The sequence below is a fragment of the Sciurus carolinensis genome, chromosome 9 (assembly GCF_902686445.1).
Source record: "Sciurus carolinensis chromosome 9, mSciCar1.2, whole genome shotgun sequence".
NCBI classification, from domain to species: domain Eukaryota; kingdom Metazoa; phylum Chordata; class Mammalia; order Rodentia; family Sciuridae; genus Sciurus; species Sciurus carolinensis.
The window spans coordinates 65,900,488-65,922,262 of NC_062221.1; the positions used below are offsets into that span (position 1 = coordinate 65,900,488).

Below are 21,775 nucleotides of genomic sequence, written 5' to 3' on the forward strand. Positions count from 1 at the left end.
TGGTACCCTCTACCTTGCTGGGAACTGGTTTTTTTTTTTTTCATTCAAGCTATCATACAGTAAGAACATGTTTCTTGAATAAGATCATTAATTATACTCTTGAAGATTTTTTACTTAACATTTCATTGTATTAACCATGAAATGATGTAATCAATACCAAAGAAAAAAACAAAAAGATTCTGTGAACAATAAAGATTCAGATTCAGCCACAGAACACTTGGTGTCTCTGTGTGCTGTTTTTCCACCATGCTGACGCTGCCCATCCACCTCGGACCCCCAACTGCTGCTAGGGCTGGACCCCGGCAGTGATGCAACCACATCAATCTTTATTACTCCTGAACTCACAATAGAGAAAATATGGCACCAACCTAGGTGCCCCTCAACAAATGAATGGATAGAGAAAATGCTTTATTATATGTGTGTGTGTGTGTGTGTGTGTGTGTGTGTGTGTATGAAGGAATACTACTCAGCTTTAGAGAAGAATGAAATTGTGGCATTGCTGGTAAAGGGATGGAGTTTTAGAATATCATGCTAAGCGAAATAAGCCAAACCCAAAACAACCAAAGAGTGAATGTTTTCTCTGACATGTGGGTGATAATTCACAATAAGGGGGGTGGGACAGGGAAAAATAGAGTTACTTTATATTTGGTAGAGGGGGGTGAAGGGAGGGGAAGTAGTATGGGGGCAGGAAAGAGAGTAGACAGTATTACCTCATGTACATATATGATTGCATGACCAATGTGATCCTACAATATGTACAATCAGAAAAAAGAGAAATCACACTCCATTTATGTATGATTATCAAAATGTATAAATGCATTCTACTGTCATGTACAACTAATTAGAAAAAATTTAAAAAATTTTTAAAAATTGGTATTTAACATTTTATATGAATATATCTAATTGAAATCTAAACATTCCAAATGTATCTTCAAATTTAAATGATTGTTGAAAGTCAGTTTGAAATGCTTTCATGTGTTATGATCCTTGCATTTTATATAATCATTCCACTTTTCTGTCATCTCAAATGAGAAGATAAGCAAAATGGGTTTAAAAAATAATGTGAACGTATAATAAATTGCACCTTAGTTATTTCAACCACTCTTTCTAATTTGGGTTATAGATTTTTTTTTTTTATAAATGGATAGTAGAATAGATTTGCTAATAAAGAAAAAATGTTATGACATTATTGGAATGTATTTATGGGACAAATAATATTATAGAATGGCTAACAATAACAGATAACAATAATGGAGAAGGGATTTCATTCTTCTCCATCCTGGATGAAGAAAAAGTGTATTAATCATTTCAGGGACTTGATTCTCTGGAGCTGAGATGTCTGTACTCATGTCTCTATAAATCTTCTGAAACTACAGAAAAACATGAAACAGAAAGCAGCATGGTTTTTTTTTTTTTTTTTTTTTTTTTTTTAGTCATAGCCTTCTCCCATTTTCTTTCTTAAGTTTATTATCTAAGAAGTATTCTTTTCTAATTTATTTATCACATAAATGCATAAAGAACCAAACTAAACTTAAAAATCATTTCTCAAGTACTCTTACCAATACTACATAAAAAATATTTTATATGTATTTTTATAAATTCAGTATTTAATTTTGAGAATAAAATTCCCAGCAGTATATCCTGAGATTGGAAATGTGAGAAGATGGAAATTAAATTCATAGGAAAGTCCTAAGAAGTAAATCAATTAATAAAAATCCTGACTAATACAGTATAATAATATCAGTTAATAATAATGAAAATGGTATTATCACCTATTTATTATGAACCAGTGTTGTGGAATAAGGAAAAATATACGCAGTTTAATGCAATGGAAGAGTGAATCACCCTTCTCATAGGTAAATACAAGTATTCGTATTACATAAATATTAGTTGAACGCCATTATTTTGTCTAAGTTTTTTGTATTCAGTCTTAAAGCTTACATTTCAAAAACAGATTAATTGAAAAAATCAAGTAGAAGTACAGGAAGACAAAAAATCTATATTATCTGTGGGAAGTAAAATAGTGAATAAGAAAATATTAACCCTTATTTAAGGAAGTTTATGTGTGAGAGAGAGAAAAAGAGAGAGTGAGAGAATGAGAGAGAAAAGTGTACATATGTGGACACAAGCAGTGTGAACACGTTATTCCAAAATTAATACAATTTTAAGTATTTTTTATTTTCTTTATATTCAGGAGGTAAATGAATATGGGATACAAACTGAAAACCAAATCTGATTTCAAGGATGGAATGAAATAGAGATAAGAACAGAAGAACAGAAGAAAAAAAAAAAAAAAAAACAAAATTATGAAAACAAAAGCTGACTTTTAAGAACTACAGTGAGATTCAAGTCCACTTACCGAAGTTCTCCGAAACAGAGCAGGACGCTGGGTAACGGCCCGGCAGGCTGGGCGGGCTGGGCTGCAGGTTCCATTAGGCCAAGTCCATTGGCAGTGGCGGTTGTGCGGCTGGGGCCAGTTTCACGTGGAATAACCGTAGCAGTCCTCGAGACCCTGTAGCCTCCCTCTGGCTGAAGGTGATGCCGACAGTGACTTGGACATGTTCCGGGTTTTCCCTGCTTCCTGCATAGCCATGGGATTGAGTGGGTTTGCCAAAAGCACAAAGCGAGTCATGAGCTCTGTGGCGTGCAAATGGAACCTTGTGGAAGCTCAGCAGAAACTGGGTAGCTTGGCACTGCCTGACTCCCAGTCCTTAGATTGCGAACAGGCCAAAGTACAAAAGGCGGTGTCGAAACTGAGGCATGGAGAAGAATGGCAGCAGAAAGGAGGCTTTAGTACAGAGAGAGAAAGATCGTCTCTGTGGAATGTGGATGCGATTTGCTTGGATGTTTTAAATAAGAGTTTTGTTAATCAAGATGAAAGAAAAGAAACTAAAGATGAAGATAAATCAAAATCTTTTATTCAGAAATATGAACAAAAAATCAGACACTTTGGTATGTTGAGTCAGTGGGATGATAAAGGTTTTTGTCTAACCATCCGTACCTTCTATGTGAAGAAACTGCTAAATATTTCATGGTGTTTTCACATACAAGCTGACCAGAAAGGATTTTTTCTTCTATTAATTACCCACAATTAAGAGGGCAGCTTATTAGTGTATTTTTATAGTTAACTTTCATTGATTTTTCGTCCTTCAAACTTAACATGCTTTTCAAAATCTGTCATCTTTATAACTCAAATATCAAAAATTTCATGTCTATTTCTGAATATGTTTTCAATTATGTTGGATAGAATAGTGGGAGCTTCAGAAATATGCCAACAAATTATTTTACTCACAAAAGAAAAATATTATACTTCCTTTCCCTGTCAAAGGTCAAAAAATGACTTCCAAATATGACCATGTGCTAAGACTCCCAAATTGGAGAATAGTTTACCTTACAACTTATATTAATCAGGGGTTTCCAGAACCCAGAACCAATACGTTATGTCCACATGTGTGGTTGTGTGTGTGTTTGTATAGAATTGTCATCATGAGGGCCAACAAGTCCCAGGATTTGCAGGTGGCAAGTGGGACAACCAGGAGAGTCAGTGACTCTCAGTCCCAAACTGACTGGCCCACAACCCAGAAAAAGCTGAGGTTGTATATTCAGCACGAAGTCAGTGAGTCACAGGAAATTCTCATTTATCTTCTCTAATCAGAATAGGCTTTCTACAGATTATATGAGACTCACCCACATTATGGAAGACAAGTTAAATTATAACATGGAGATGCAATCAGCACCATCTAGACAATGGAAAACTCTTTAAAAGGGTAAATGGGTGCCTTTAACAAATGCATTTTAAGGTGTGTAAAGAGAAAGAGATGGAGAAATAAGAGGCCCAGAATAGCCAAAGCAATTCTTAGTGAGAAAAGTGAAACAAGACACATCACAATACCAGACCTTCAATTATTCTACAGAGCTATGGTTACAAATAAAGCATGTATTGGCACCAAAACAGGCATGAAGACCAATGGGATGGAATTGGAGACACAGTGACAAACCCACATGAACACAGTTATCTCATACATAGAGACCAAGGCTCCATGAACATACATTGGAGAAAAGATATCCTCTTCCACAAATGGTGCTGGAAAGTATTTGTAGCAGAATGAAATTTAAACCCTATCTCTCACCCTGCACAAAACTCAACTCAAAGTGAATCAAAGACCTAGGTACTAGACCAAGAAACCCTGCATCTACTAAAAGAAAATGAGGCCCAACACTCCATTATGCAACACTCTGAAGTGGAAGAAGTAAAATCGAGAATCGGTTAATGGGATGGAATCAAAAAACTTCTGCATAGCAAAGGAAACAAGAGTTAAAGGGAGAACTTATAAGAGAAAATTATTGCCACCCACATCCCAGATAAGGCTTTAATTTCCAGAATATACAAAGAACTGAAAAACCTTAACTGCAAAAACAAAAACAACAAAAAAGCAAACTGATCAAAAAATGGACAAAGGAACTAAACTGACACTTCTCAAAAGAAGACATATGAATAGTCAACAAATACATGAAAAATGTTTAACACTTCTAGCAATTAGAGTAATGCAAATTAAAACTACACTGAGATTTCACCTCAATTCACCCAGAATGGCAATTATCAAGAATACAAGTACCAATAGATGTGGTGAGGATTTGGGAAAAGGGTACACATGTACATCAATTGTAGGAATGTAAATTGATGCTATCACTCTGGAAAGCATTTTGGAGATTCCTCACAAACTGGAAATGGAATCTCTATTTGACCCAGTTTTCCCACTCCTCAGCATATGCCCAAAGAGTTTAAAATCAGCATACTATAATGATGCAGCCACGTCAATGTTTATAATAGCTCAATTCACAATAGCTAAGCTATGGAACCAACCTAGATGCCTTTCAACAGATGAATGGATAAAGAAAATATTTACACACACACACACACACACGCACACACACAGTGGACTCTTAGCCATAAAGAATGACTTTTTGACATTTGCCAGCAAACAGAAATATTTGAGACAATCATGCCAAGAGAAATAAGGCAATCCTTCCAAATCAACAATCCAAAAGTGTCTCTGATAAGTAGATACTAATACAAGGCAAAGGGGGAAGGAGGGGAAGATTACAAGTTCAGTACATTAGATAAAGGAACAAAGAGAAATGAAGGGTGATAGGAATAGGAAATACAGTGGAATTAATCTGACATAACTTTCCTATGTACATATATGAATACACCACAGGGAATCTCACCATTGTGTATATTCATAAGACTGTAATTATTGTTATAATAAGATATACCCCATGTTTGTATAAATATTTCAAAATGAACTCTACTGTCATGTATAACTAAAAAAATAAAAGAGAGATGGAGATGACAGGGTAAAGGAATATTTATAGACAAAACATACTTTAGAGAGACATAGAGATTAATGTAAGGATTTTATTTGGATTGTAATTTTTAAAACTATCAGATAATTGAAAGCTTAAAACTGGGTAGATAATGGATGTTACTAAGTAATAATCATTAATTTTGTTTTGATATGATCATGTTTCAATGTCATTAAATACACACACACAAAATAAATCATATTTTTCCTTATAAAGATTGGATTGCAATACCATTCTTGTGTTATTCCTTCCTTTTCATAAAACTTAAACAGAACTCAGAGGTGCAGTGATATTTGTCTAGAGTCTGCAAGTCAAAAGTCCAGTGATCCAAAGGTTCTTGGTGTCAGACTTTGGTTCCCTGGAGTCTCAATTCCTGTGTTCTCCTCATCCCACATTTCAATTTCATACCACAGGCCGTTTATCCCTATGTCAGCTATCTCCAAGAATAATTTAAAGCCCCAAATTAACTTCCAGTCTCCATCAAGAGCTAAACCACAACTAACTGTTGGAAGCAATTAAATGCTACTTAAAAACTGAATAAACTAAGAAAGTCAATACAGGATATGAATGAGAAAGTCAATTATAATATAGCAATATTGGAAAAGAACCAGAAAATTCTTGGAAATAAAACACACAATAAATCAAAACATTCATTCAAAAATCTCTGAAATAGATTATACCATGCTGAATACAGAATTTCAGAGTTGGAAGCAAAGTATTCAGCCATGAACATTTAGACAGTATTAGAGAAAAAAGAAAGTAACCGTGATCATAATATAAAGGACTCTGGACCAACATTGAGACCAAATTGGAGAGTTATTTGAATTGAAGAGATTCATAAAAACTAATGGTATATATAACCTCTTCGTAGGAATAATAACAAAATTTCCCAAGCTTTCAGAATGAAGTAGACATCCAGGAGACTCAGAATTCAACACAAGGAAAGAAAAATACCTTTTCCGTGACACATTAATATTAAAATGCCTAAAATACAGAAAAAGTTTTTAAAGTCTCAAGGGAAAAAAATAGGTCACATTTAGAGGCAGGCCAATCAGAATTACTTCTAATGTTTCAGTAAAAACTCTAAAATCCAGGAGGACATGGAATGGTGTGTTCCCAATCCTTAAAATATATAACTGTCAACCAAGATTGATATACCTCACAAAGCTACCTGCACAATTGAAGAAATCTCAAACTTCCAAGATAAAAATAAACAAAAAATTTCATGACTACTAATCTGGAATGACAGAAAATGATTAAGGAAATACTAAACAGAAGAAATATAAAAAAGTCGAGTTTAAAAAAGGATAAATCTCATTTGAAGAGTAGCTAAGCAAAAGAGGCATAGGAGCAAATTAAACATCAGAATTAATTGAAAATGGCAGAAATTAATAAAGATGTTCAATATGTCTCAACTCACCAGCTAAAAGACAGAATGGATTAAGAAATAAAACCCAACCATATGTTGTGTGAAGAGACTACCCTTATAGAAGAGGACAGATACAGTTTAAAAATGAAAGGATGGATATTGGTATACCATTCAAACGGAATCCCCCAAAAGCAGGAATAACGGCTCTCATATTTAACAAAGCAGATTTTAAGTCAAAATTAATCAGAAGAGACAAAAAGGTCACTTCATATTAGCAAAGGAACAATCCAACAAATAGATAAACGATAATAAATATTTATGCTGCAACTATTGGTGCACCTGACATAAAACAGACATATTTAAATTAAAGACTCAGAGAGACCCAACATAATCCTACTGAGTAATTTCAATACATCTCAACACCAATATATAGGTCATTCAGTCATAAATTCAATAAAGTGTCTTTATATCTAAAAAATATTCAAAATCAAATGAACTTAATTGACATCTATAAAATATTTTTATCAAGCAACAGCTGAATACACTTTTTTTCTCAGCTGCTTAGGAGACTTTTCCAATATAGACCATGCTTTAGGCCACCAAGCAGCTCCTAGCAAATACAAATATATATATATATAATTTTTTGCAACTTACATGATCATAAAAAATTTTAATTAAAAATCAACACCAAAAAACCCCCAGAAACTATATAAAAACATGACCATGAACAGTGTATTTTGAATGATGAATGGATGATAGAAAAAATCAGGAGATAAATAAAAATATATTAAAATTAAATGAGAAAATGAAATCAAGTAACAGAACCTCTGGGACCTTATGAAGGCAAATCTAAGAGGAAAGTTTATAGGTAGTTTATAGTTTATAGGTGCCTACATAAGAATATCAGAAAAATTCCAAATAAACAATCTAATAATGCATCTCAAGACCCTTCAAGAACAAGAACAAACCAACTTCAGAACCAGGAGAAAGAAGGAAATAATTAAGATCACAGCCAAAGTCAACAAAATAGATAATTAAAAAGCAATACAAAGAATAAGTGACACAAAACATGGGTTCTTTGAAAAGATAAAAATGATTAAACTTTAGCCACACAAAAGAGAAAGAGATGACCTAAATTAATAGAATTAGAGATGTAAAGGAATTAATCATCAAAAACATCACAGAAATCTAAAGGATCATTAGTTTATATTTTAAAAAATCATGATGCAATAAATGGGAAAACATAAATGTATGTATTTATAGACACCTAAAACTAGCAAAAATTAAATTAAGAAGACACAGAATATCTAAAATGATCAATAACTCCCATGAGATAGAAGCAGTGATAAAAAGTCTTGCAATAAAGAAAAGCCCAAGACCAGGTGAATTCTCAGTTGAAGTTTACCAGGTCATTAAAGAAGAATTAATGCCAAAGCTCCTCAAATTATTTCATAACATAGAAAAAAAAGAAAAATTTCCAAATTCATTCTGTAAAGCCACTATCACACTTTTACTAAACCCAGACAAGGGCACAATAAGGAAAGAAAACTATAGATCAATACACCTGATGAATTCAAATGCAAATATCCTTAATAAAATATTAGCAAATTGTTTTCAACAACCTACTACATTATGATTAAGTTGTTTATTTGAAAAAGGATATATTTTATACAGTAAGAATGTCCAGGATTGCTAAGAACCCAAATAAATAAAAGGAGCTAAATATCAATAATGCTTTAATTAATTATATTAATGCCATAATTTTTAATTAGAAATGTAGTGCAAACCAAGATGATATCTAATTTTTCCAATTATTCTTATAATAAGACTTTTGAATTTTCTATTAATGTTAATAGTTAATTTGGTTTAGTAATATAAAATATACATATATATATAAATAGAAAGTTGTGTGTAATTATGAGTATGTGTGTGCATGTGATTCTGGGCATTGAACACAGGAACATTTTATAATTCAGCTACATCCTCAGTCCTTTTTATTTTATTTTTTGCAACAGGGTCTTGATAAGTTACTTAGGGACTCACTAAATTGCTGAGACTGACTTTGAACTATGAACTTGCCATCTCTTGCCTTTGACTCCTTGAATCACTGGAATTACAACCATGTGCCAGACCATTGCACCTGACACAAACCACACTATTGTCTTCTGGTTCCACCTCTAACCATAACTACGAATATGACTAGGGAGAGAAACTTTAAGTTCTGTTAAACTTTTGTTTACAGTGATGTCATCCTTTAATATTTTCAAGAAAATTTGACTCTGTATGCAATGAAATATATGTGTAACGTATGTGTTATAGCAAATGAAGAATTTATTTTATTCATATTATTTTTATTTTTATTTGTTATTTTTAGATACACATCACAGTAGAATCTATTTTGTCATTATATATATATGAAATATATATATGAATATATATATGAAATGTATCATATTCTAACTAGTATCCCAGTCTTGTGGATGTATATGATGGTGGGAGGTACTGTGGTGTGTTTATATATGTACATAGGAAATTTATGAAGCATTCATTTCACTACCTTTCCTATTCTTACTTCTCCCTTCCTGCTTTTCCCCTTTGTCTACTCTAGTACTTCAGTTCTTCCCCTCCACCCGCCCTTGTTATGGGTTAGCATTCATATTTCAGAGAATGTTTGACCTTTGGGTTTTGATGATTGGCTCATTTCCCTTAGCATGATAGTCTTCAGATTTATCTATTCACCAGTGAATGTCATAAGGTTATTCTTATTTATGCTGAGTAATATTCCATTGTGCACATATACCACATTTTCTTTATCCATTCATCTGCTGAAGGGCACTAGGCTGACTTCTTGGCTTAGCTATTGTGAATTGTGCTGCTACAAACAGTGAGGTTGCTGCATCTCTGTAGTATGTTGATTTTAAATTCTTTGGATATATACTGAGGATTGGAATAACTGGGTCGAATAGAGTTTCCATTCCTAGTTCTTTTGAGGAATCTCCATACTGATTTTCAGAGTGGTTGCTTTAATTTGCACTCCCATCAAATGTATCAGCAAAATTTTCTTTATTATTGCTAAGGAGCATTCCACTGTATGGCTATATCACAATTTTTCCATTTTTCTATTGGTGTCCTATATGTTGTTTCCAATATTTGGTCATTATAAACAGACATTTCAGTGAAGATTGATGGACAACTTTTGTTGAGCATGAGTAATCACTTTTCATGGCAGTGAATTGACCAACTTGTATCCATATTGATTCACTGTGTGTGTTGGCCTATGTTACAGTGCACGCTAGTGTTATTAAATGCTCAGGGTTCAAGTTTTAGCTATTCCAATGATACATCTATAATGGTGGGCAAAGTGAAATCTGTGCCTTACTTATCTCATTTGCAAAATGGAGATAAATTATAACTTAGAGGATTATAATGATAAAAAAGTTAACAAATATGAAGTATAAAATACAATGTTCAAAAACATTAGAATTTCAAAATTGCATAATCATTACACCTTTATGGGGTGACTAAAGTGGCAGATTATGGGAAAATGAACCTTAGTTGACTTATTTTTAAATAAAAATAATTATAAAATGAAAGCTCAATGAAGTACTTTTTGCAAAAAAGTAAAATGTCTGCAAATGAATTCATTTGAATAGTTTTTCCTATTTCCTATGAATTAACATGCAGTTAGTATACTTTATTACTTTGTGAAAATAACACACTTAGGATCATGTGGATGAATGAGGTCCTACAATGCAAGGACCTCATTTCCCATCAGAAATTTCTGAAGTTTTGTGTGTATGTGTCTGAGGCTTTTCTCTTCTGGGGTAAAAATGATTTCCTTGAGTCATAATGACATTATGAAACTAAAATTTTTAGGATAATCGAACACTAACTCTTATGAAAACATTCAGATTATAATTCATCTTTCTTCCATGATTTTTAAAAACTTACCTGACTGAAAAGAGTAACTTGATTATTGTTATGAAGTCCTAACTAATAATTTTCTTGCTTAGGAATATTGTAAAATTACATTACATTGCATTAGGGGTTTGGTGGTTTGTATAGTTTATTGTTTTCTTTAAGTGGAAAAAAAATTCAACCTGTACATCAAGTTGAGGTCTTTTTTTTTTTTTTTTAATATCTCTTGGGAAAGGCTATGCTGTCTCCTATGTGCTGAGCAACTTCTTTTTAAATTCATACTTTCCTATGACTAGTCTAATTAGCATTCTAAGTAAACTACAATTGATTTATTGTGAAATGACCATGTATTTAAGTAACAGAGAATGTGACAAACTAAACAGGTCTTATAAATAAATTGCATCCATTCTTGCCCCTTGGTGAGGAAGTGCCTCTAACTAGTGTTCTACAGGCCCCTGCTGTGGACCTGAGTTGCTTGTGCTTTTCAGTCACTTCAGTAAAGACACTGAAAAATTTTGTCTAAATTATGAGAACTTTTTATCTTCCTAAGAAAGGAGTGACTTTGAAAACTATAATGAAAAATAAGTCAGGGAGAAAGTGGGGAGATGAAAGCAGAGAAGTGTAGGTAAGGAAAAATATATATACAAATTCCTTGAATAAAACAGTTAACAAAATAAAAGCAAGGTGAAGCAGGAAGGGAAAGGGAGGGGTAAAAAGAAGAATAAAAGGGAAACACATTAATTTCAAGACCACAAATATGTAGTAATAAATAATAACTGTTATGAATAAAAATAAATATTCAATGTGAAGAGAAAAGAAGAAAATCATCATTTACTAAATCTCTTTAAATTCCTAAAACAGTATTGAAATATATTTTTTCGGATGGTTGCCTCTTCTACTCTCACATATGTTAGCATAGGAGAGAATGGTTTTAAGTACTAATGCATATATTAAGATCAACACAAATAATTTTTTTAGGAAAATGAGAAATTACTAGGGCAGGTACCAGAGGTGTCTATGGGCTACTGAATATTTTTTTCACAATGATTAAAAATAGAAGAAAATAAACAATGATAAGACAAAAATGGCTTTCTCTTTCAAGATAGATTCTTGATGCTTTTCAAGATTGCCTCTACCTTCTCATATCTGCAATGGAATTATGATGAACACTTCAAACATGCTTCTTTATGGACATATGCATGACTTCCTTCAGAGTAAGAATGTGCAAAGACAGAATTATACTACCTGTAATTTCATGAAACTTTCACTTCAGATTGACTACACCTCTCTCACCAGTTGTGTAGTGTGTCTGAATCTCCACAACACTTGTAACATTTGACATTAGTCATCTTTATTTATTCGAAATATGTTTATGTAGATCTATGTTCCAAGAACTTATTCCAACTGCTGAGCAGAAACAAATGAATCCTTTCTCATTTCTGCATAATAATCAGGTGAGTAAAACTAATATCTTTTTGTTGGTGTAATTTGCTTTTTCCTAGGTATTGAGGAATTTGAAACTGACACTGTATTAAGTTCCACTGGGTTTCCTTTCTAATGAATTGCTGGTTTTTATCTTTTGCCCTATTTCTCTATTGAGTTTCAAACTTGATGTTCTAGATATAGAGAAAATTTTCACCACACATCAGATTTTTAAAAATAAGTTAATTTACAATTGCGCTTTAATAACTGGCGCAACTGCTTTATTTGTTGACTTTCCTGAGAAATTAAGTTAATACTGTAAACTCGAACTTCAAACTGGTTAGCCAAGGAGGATATTGGGATGAAAAATCCATTCAAGGGTCAGTGTTCAATAAAGCAAACCTGAACCACAAAGCCACCACAAGTTGAATTTGAGGAAATGCTTGGCATTATGGAGTCTTAGTGATTTCCAACGCATTTCCCTGAAATGTGTCTGGTTCTAAGACTCCACATATCCTTATGTAAAGCACCCAATTCACTAATAGACCTATTCTGTTACCTTTCTACACAACATATTGTGTAGAAAAATAAAAGTACACTTGTTCCTAAACATATCTTCCTTCTGCCTAGGAAGCCTTCTTACCCCTTTTCTATGTATCATTGATTTATTTTTTTCCCCTTTCTGCTGCTTTTAATACCTCCCATCCCCCTGTGCTTTACAAAATGCTCCCTCCACTGGATGGAAAGATAATTTGGGTCACAGACAGTTTTACTCATCTTTATATAATCCATGCCAAACAAGTCATGTCAGACACCATTAATTTTGAATGAAAAAAAGAGAAGTCACTGTGTGATTTCCTGGTACTGTGTTGTGGTTCAGATATTAGGTGTTCCCCAGAAGCTCATGTTGGAGACAATGCAAGAAAAATCTGAGGTGAAATAATTAGGTTCTGAGAACCTTCATCTAATCTGTGAATGAATCCCGTGATAAGGATTAACCAGCTGGTAACCTTAGGCACCTAGTATGTGACTGAAGGAGGTCATTGGGGCCATGCCTTTGGGGGTTATATTTTGTTGTGGTAAGGAAATCTCTCTCCCTCTCTCTCTCTCTCTCTCTCTCTCTCTCTCTCTCTCTCTCTCTTTCTGGGCTTCCTTGTGTTATGTTGTGAGTCACCTTCACCTTCATTCATCACACTCTTCTGTCATGATATTCTGCCTAGCCTCAGGCTCAGAACAATAGAGCCAGCTATCTATGGACTGAGGCCTCTGCAACTATGAGCCTCAAATAAACTTTTCTTCCTCAAATTGTTCTTGTCAGGTTTTTTGGTTACAGCATGAATAAAAAACTATCTAAAACACAGAAAAATAAAATTTACCTTCAGATTCATCTTGCACTGGAAACCCATGTGAAATTCTCCTCATTATCCTTACAGTAAGAATTTCCTTACATCTAAATTATTCATAAGCAGGAGGTAAGAAAATGACTTCATTAATAGTGATAAATTGGAATATAAAATTAATGAGAAAATATCCATGGGATCAGAATCATTGCTTCAAGGGTGAACTGAGAAAAGCATGTTCAAGCTGTATTTAGCCACAAATCATATGAGAATATTAATTTTAATTAATAGATTCATTAATATTTTTAAAAGTCCTTGGGAGAGTGACTCCAAACCCTTGTCCCATGACTTTTTGACAGCATTCAAAATCAGCATTCTTATTCAGTGTTCTGGTTCTACGTGTACTACCAAGGATCTGCCAAGAAGAAAATACACATAATTTCATGTTACTGATCTTACTTAGTATGAATTAATTTAGATAGAATGAATATTTAAATATAATTGACTCTTCTAAAACATTAATATTAAATAATTATTTTTTAAACAAGATTAGTAGTATACTTTTTCAATATCGCTTTTTAGTGTCTAGTTCACATGATCACATTTTTCATGATCTTTCCTTCATTTTTTGTACAAAATGACTTTGGCCATGTTCAAATTGAATTCTTCAATTTACTTTTCCCATCAGTTTCTGTCCTTATATAAAGCTAACTATGCTTGTATATTTAGCTTGAATCCTGGGATGATTCTAAATTTACTTGCTAACGTAGTGTTCTTGGCATGTTTTTTAAAGGAGTGTGTAAGTAAATATTAGTAATGTCAAATGAAAGCACAAACAGGCATAATTATTTATTTCCATTCTTCATCATTTTAATCATTTCTTGTTGCTTTCTTTCAGTGTTATTGCATCCAGGACAATATGCAAACGGTGCGAGGGAGTGTACTTGCTGTGATCCCAGGCTTATGGGGAGTTTCAACTTTTCAAAATTTCTTTCTTTTTTTTTTATTTTTACTTTATATCGTTATTTAGTGAGTGAAATGTATTTTTAAAGAACATCAATTTTTCATTCCTGAGATGATCCCCATTTGGTCCTGGTGAACTGTTTACATAAGTTGATAGAACTATGAATATTTTACTCATATCTTCATGAACAACACTGGTCTTTTGTTTTCCAATTTCATAATTTTTTAATCAGGTTGTGTTGGTCCTGTAAAAGAAGTTGGGAGGTGTCCTCTAAACTCAGAGTGTGTGCATGAAATGGTATTCTAAATATATAACTATTTTGAACAACTTACACAGTGTTAGAGAATTTTTGGACTACAATTCATATTTCCTTTCCTTTCTTTCTGATTTTAAGAACTAAAGTGAACATGCATGAAGTTGAGGACACTAAATACAAACTTTCATCTATTCCCTTTACAAATGGCCGTAAAGTACACAAATATGACAGTGCTGTAGAAATCACATTTTATATTTCCTAGAGAACAAATTGTTTAAAAGTAAGTGAAAAATAAAAATTAGAATTCCTACAAAGAACACTCATATATATCACTGCACATTTTAGTAGTCCATTATATTTTCTTATAAATACAGACTCACAGACTTATGGTCAAATTAAACATGCTTAGTTCAAACTTACAAAGTTAAGTTTTTATAGTTAGATACACAAAGAAGTTAACATTAATATGTACATAAAATCTACAACTGAAGAAGATTTTCAAAATTTTCTGCTGCACCTTAGATTCCCGTATATAATCACCTGCTTAAATAATACCAAGCTTATGACACTTTATAGCTCTCTGATCTGTTTATACATATTGATATGTGTGAATGTTGAAATATCCTTATCCATGTTCTTATTTCCTCAAGTTTACACATAGCTGGGTTTCTTTCCCCAGATAGGCTCAATCTACATCTGTTTCTTTGCAGAGTAGATTCCTATTCTTAGAAATTCTTGTAAAATTTGGTTCTCTGGAAAGCTCAGGAGGAGCTGTTACATTATAGAAATGTGTAAAGTTAGAGGTACTACCATTACTGAGTACTCTTAGCACAATGGGTGGTTTCAGTGTTCTCTGAATGACATAGACCACAGAGAAACACTAACAACTTTTAATATGATATGCTCTTTTCTTTATATTTCTTAGTCATCTTTTTCTATCAAAGACACACAATTTCTTAGCATGTCCTGCTAATCTAGATGCGGTTGACAAGTGTTTTTTTCTCCACCAGATTGTTCTACCTTTGTCCTTATGCCTCTGGTGGCTAACATGTAGAAGTTCTGCAATCAATATCACTATCAATAAATATTTACAATTGTAAAATATTACTAGAATGTTCATTTATTCCAGCTGATGGAAAAATGTCTTGTTTTGGATATTAATGTAGATTAAGCTTCAATTTTAATAACAAAGTTTGAGTATCCTACCCATCACTAAAATTGCCTTTATCTTCTTCATATTCTTTTAAAACTTTGAGAGATATTTGGTTTACCTTAAATACCATGATTTTATTTTGGAAACAATTACATGAAGTGAATACATGTATACTCTATGTTTATCAAACTCTGTGTTGATGTCTTACTACTAAAAATATGTAAGTATCAAGTATTTTTAATCAAAATATTTATAGAATGATGGATTCAATATCTAAGGACACATTCTAAGAAAGGCTTGTCAAATTTTTAAATTCATACAATGTTTAACTCCATAGAGAATGCCAAAGAATCTTGTTTTTTTTTTTTTTTTTTTTTTTTTGTAGACATTGCTTTAACATTCTGATTTTATTTTATTTGGCTAAGTGCCAATGGTGGCATTATTAGTAATATTTTAAATACTTTGAGGTACCTCTACACTCTTTTCCATAATGGTTATAATAATTTATGGTTTCATCATCAGGGTACAAATCCTTTCAATTAATAGTCTTGGGTAAAGTGGACATCTACAGGCAGATGAATGAAATTAGGCCCTCATTCATACATATACAAAAATCAATCCAAAATAGAATAAAAGCTTAACCATGAGCCCCCAAAAGAGTAAAACTATTAAAAGTAAACATGGGGAAGCTCCTTTATGTTGGTCTGGGAAATATGACCAAGAAAATGACAGTCAACAAGAACAAAAATAGACAAATGGGAGGATAACAAACAAGCATTCTTCTATAGAGCACAGAAAACAACCAGGACTGAAGAGACAAACTATGTAATGAAAGAAAATATTTACGAACTGTACACCTGATAAGAGGTTAATATTCAAAATGTGTAAGAAATTCAAGCAACTTAATAGTGAAAAAATAAACAATTAAATTTAAAGTATGCCAAAGATTAGGATAAACATTTATCAAAAGCATACAAAAGCCAACTTATACATGAAAAGGTGCTGAACATCACATACTATCAAGGAAATGCAAATTGAACCACAAGGAGATATCACCTCATACTTGTTAGAATGTCTACAATAGTAAAAAAAAAAAAAAAGAAAGATAACAAGTAATGGCAAAGATGTGGAGAAAAGGGAACCCTGATTAACTGTCAATGTTCTTGCTAATCATGAGGTTAAAGCAAAGGATATACTATTAATTGGAGAGTTTGTATTAAAACCTGTTGTCCAACATCCTCAACTACATTATTTTTTTCTTTTTTGTGGGGGAGGATACTGGGGATTGAACTGAGGGGCACTTGACAACTGATTCATACTCACAATCCTGTTTTGTATGTTATTTAGAAACAGTGTTTCACTGAGTTGCTTAGTATCTCACTTTTTGTGCTGAGGCTGGCTTTGACCCCGCAATCCTCCTGCCTTGAGTTGCTGGAATTACAGGCATTTGCCACCATGCCCAGCTTACATTAATTTTTATGCCCTTAAAAATTGAAGTCAATTAAGTTCATATGCTAGACTTCATGGGATATGCCCTTACTCCAGAGACTGTTCCTGTATGATAAGTTTCCAAATAAAATGTAATCATGGAAGTTTACTAAACATTGAATATTTCATTTGTGAGAGAAAACATCTGAGTAACTTTTGTTAACATTATATATATTGTGCATTACATATGTGTACTGCATACATGGTAAAGTTGTTCATCCCGTCATCCTTTCCCAGGAACCTGTATGCATGACAGTATACATGCATGCATACTGTGGAATTCTGAGGGAAGAATCAGGAAATGTGTGAACAGTTGTGGGAACAGTCTGGTATTCATTTCATGACCAGCCTTATGCAGAAAACAGGTCAAAGGTCACCAAGAGTATGTAGTCAGTTAAAGAATTATTTTCACTGAAGGCCTTGTGAGATCAGGACACTTTGGGTAACAAATTTACCAGAGAACTAAGGTTCTAAATGTCTGTGCTACCCTTTGTGTGATGTGATGCTGCCAGTATGAGTAGCAAGTAAACTGCTAGTCTAGCTTTAGCTTATTGCAGAATTGTAGGCAGAGATGCATCCCAGGCAGCAGCAAGATGGGCAGAGGCAGTATTACTTAGGCTCAACTGTTACCAGGAAGAATATATGTGTAAGAACCAAATTTCAGAAGGACGTTTGTGAGTATATTTGAGTCCTTTCTGTGGTCTCCCCAAAATGACTGAGGAAGATTGTGCAGAGGGCCATGTAAACAGGACCTCCCTCATAATCCACAGGTAGTGTAAGAGGCCTTGATGCTTTGTTCTCAATCATTACAGTCCTCATTCCTCCCTGCCTTGGCCAGTGCCTAGAGTGTGCTTCACACTAGATGACATTTTTCACCCTGTGAAATTGCTCTTCAGTTTTCTTTAACCTAAAACCCTCATCTTCCAATCACTTAAGTTTTTTTTTAAATTTTGCATTGAAATAGGTAAACCAAGCACACTGTACCAGTTTCTATGGTATCAATAAGTAAACAGTGAAAATTAATTCTCCTCCTTCTCTTTACCTCCTCAGAGATAGCTATGATTATCCATTTTTATGTACCCTTCCAGAAAAATTCTAGGAATATTGTAGATTTTGCAACCTTTTATGAAAGCACTGATCATGTGCCATATTTCTTAGAAAAGGTTTGGGCATATATATGGTGTTTAACAATGGTGTTTTAATAAAGAGATTGCTTCAGTGCTTGTCAGAAACCTGGAAACCTAAGGGTGGATAAAACTGTGGACTTGGCTATACTGAGCCCTGGACTCTGACCATGAACATTTACACACAGATCCAGTGCTACTGAGTCTAAAGAGTCAGCATTGCTGGGGGATTGAAGATAAATGATGCTATGGAGACTATCAGATCTTGAAAAAGGAAGCTGAGCTCTGGCATTTTACACTGTGGAAAGACAAATGCTCTGCAATGTGTATTAAAACCACTCTGTGATCAAAAGATTTGGCAAGTCACCCAGAATTTTTAACTTTCCCACCACGGAAGAAATCTCATTATGTATAACCTTTTAAATGGGACCAGGGAAACATTTTCAACTTAACTCTCATTGAGCTCAACCTCTACCTGGTAGTGCAGTCCAAATGGAGACAAAATGTATATTATTTTTGCATTAGACATGTCCTGCCAAGAGCACTGTTCCACTCTTCCCTTTAATTCAAGACACACGTTTCTCTTCTTTCTCTCATCTCCACTATATACAGCCCAAATGCCCCTTTTAGTACACTAACTAAGTGGGCCATAACTCTGGTTTTTCTACCATTAAGCTACATTCCCAGTCACTTTTTTTTTTGAGACAGGGTCTTGCTAATTGCTCTGGTTGGCCTCAAACTTGAAATCCTCCTGTTGCAGTCTTCCAAATCACTGTCTGAGGACACTATTTGAATTGACCACTCAATCCACCTCCCAGATGAATGATCCTCTTAAAAACTGTATCAAACATGTCATTTCTTGGGCAAAACTCTACAGTTATGTTTTATAATTGAACTCAGACATGACTCTGAATCTTTTCTTTCTATTCATCACAAAACTGAATGTCTTTCTTTTTGTATAATCCCTTACAAGTTTATAACTCCATAACTTTTCTGACCTCACTTATTATATATGGAAATCCCACTTAGCCCATCTTCACCTATTGTATATTCTGACCATGTTTAAGGAAAATACATTCAAGTTCCATCCCTACCATGACCTTCTTAGCCAAAAGTTACTAAGTCTAAGTCAGTTTTACAGAATTATCACCTCCTGTCCGGAAAAGAATATGCTGTATGAAGGCAAGGTAAGAAGAGAAGTCACATGCAAGCATACTGTTGCTACCCTATTATTCTCCCTCTCCAAAAGGGGCAAAATTTTATTTTAATACTGAGAGGACAACTTCAGCTTAAAGGGCACTCCTTAAGTGCAGTTTACTTAAGTACAGAATGTGTTTTTTATTTTTTCTAAAGAATCTTGTGAATAGGTTTGTCTTTTGACAAAACTCTTGTTATTGTTTCTTTTTAATATCTAATTTAACAGTTTGTTCTGTAGAGATCATAGTTTCTAATTCTTTCAAAATATCAATTATATAGAAATCTCAGGAGGTCATTACTAAGATACCTAAGTGTGTAATTAAAATGAATCAAATTGCATGTATTTTTCACATGTATTGAATAAATATTCAATTTCCTAAATTTTCAGGCATAAACAAAATACAAATGCATTCCTTCTGTATTTCTTCTGAAATTTTCTTCCTTGTTTTCTTTAATATAAGTGATCTATCTTGTGTATTCAGCTAATAAAAAAGAGGACTTTTCTTTTGCTTTAGTAAGATTTTGATTATGATCTACAGTAAAATCATTTGTTTTCGTCTATTTAAAGTAATCAAGTCATGCTTACATCTGTGTTGTATGTTATCAATTTGTGTTATATTATGAAACTCTCAAAGGGTTCTTATTATCTGCTAAAAAGAATTTAAATACTAAGAAACATTTTAAATCATAAGCTTCAGTAATATAGACTGACTTTTATCTATATTTCATGAGTATAGGCTGATTTATATTGTGCCATTCAGTATGAAAGAATATTCCTGCCATGAGGTTGTATTTATAGTTGATATTTTCCCAACATCATTAATTTTGATACAAAATCTAATTCACAGTATTTTAGCATAATAGAATCTATTCAAAAGATGTTCACATTTTTAGTGATATCCATTTTCACAATTTTTTCCCTGAGAAATTTGAAAAGTTTGGATTATCACTTAGGAAACAATCCACATTTTTCATGGCTGTTTTGAAATTAAAAGTATTTTACTAGAGTACTACTTTTAAATTATTCAGCCTCCATAGTTTAGAAATGCTTTGTATTTTTCTACTTAAACATTGTCTGTGATTCCCTATAGACCATGACTGAAATAAAATAGAATGGAAAAAAATTGCCAAAAGTCATCATATTGCAATTGACAGGTGGTGCTATGAAAGTCAATCACAGCTGGATTTAGAAGCCACTAACCAAAATCACTGGGTCCAAAAATGACTGCTAAAATCAAATTGAATTTCTTTTTTATTGTAGCAACGGTGCTGAGAAATAACGGTGCTGGGTAAGCTTTATGATATATACTTATTTCTCTATTCAAATATATTGTCTCTTTCAAAAATTGCAGTAAGCATACTTGATAGAGAACTCCCCTTCTAACCAATTTTTTTAAGTGTATAATATAATGGTGGTAGGTCTATGGACCTTATTCACTTCATACAACTGCAGTTTTTTGCTCATTAAATGGAAAAATGTTCCTGGCAACCACCATTCTACTCTACTTCTGTGAGCCTCAGTATTTTAGATACTGCATAAAAGTGGATTTCTGTAGTACTTGTCCTTTGGGATTGACTTATTTTACTTTTCATGATTTCCTTCAGGTTTACCCATGTTGTTATATACATGCAAACACAAATTGCACTACAAACAAGGAAAATAAGGTGTTCATCTCTTGCATTCTCAGTCCTCCTGTGACAAGGTCTAGTATCTATTTACTCTGCAGTTTATTTTTATAGTCCTAGGTAAAATTTTCATACATATTTTTTGATATTTCAATTTAAAATGAATATTTGACTCCCTTACTCCAACACAACCCCCTTTTCTTTCCTAGTTTACTCTTTAACTTTATAACACACTTTCTGATTAAGTCAGAAATTACTTTGGTGATATGCTCTTAAATAGTGTTCCTGGAAGTGACAAGATGGTGGGTTGGTGGGAAGTGACTTTTCTCACAGCTCCCTGATTCAAGATTGAAAAAAAGTGAGAAAACTACTTCTCTAGGAGGTTAGTGGCAAAACAAAACAAAAAAACCACGCCACTGATATACAATATTGGACAGAGAGCCTTGAAGACTGGTGGGACATTTGGGGTAGATCAGACAAGTCTAAGGGACAGAATGGGAGCTGAGGTATGGGCAGGAGTGGGAAAATACACAAGGTCAGAAAGGATCTAT

At 33.3% G+C, this 21,775-nt stretch overlaps 1 pseudogene; it reads left to right on the top strand.

Moving 5' to 3' along the window:
- Positions 1-246: 246 nt before the first annotated feature.
- LOC124993638 (hsp90 co-chaperone Cdc37-like 1) lies at positions 247-3,095 on the top strand (annotated as a pseudogene).
- The last annotated feature ends 18,680 nt before the right edge of the window (positions 3,096-21,775 follow it).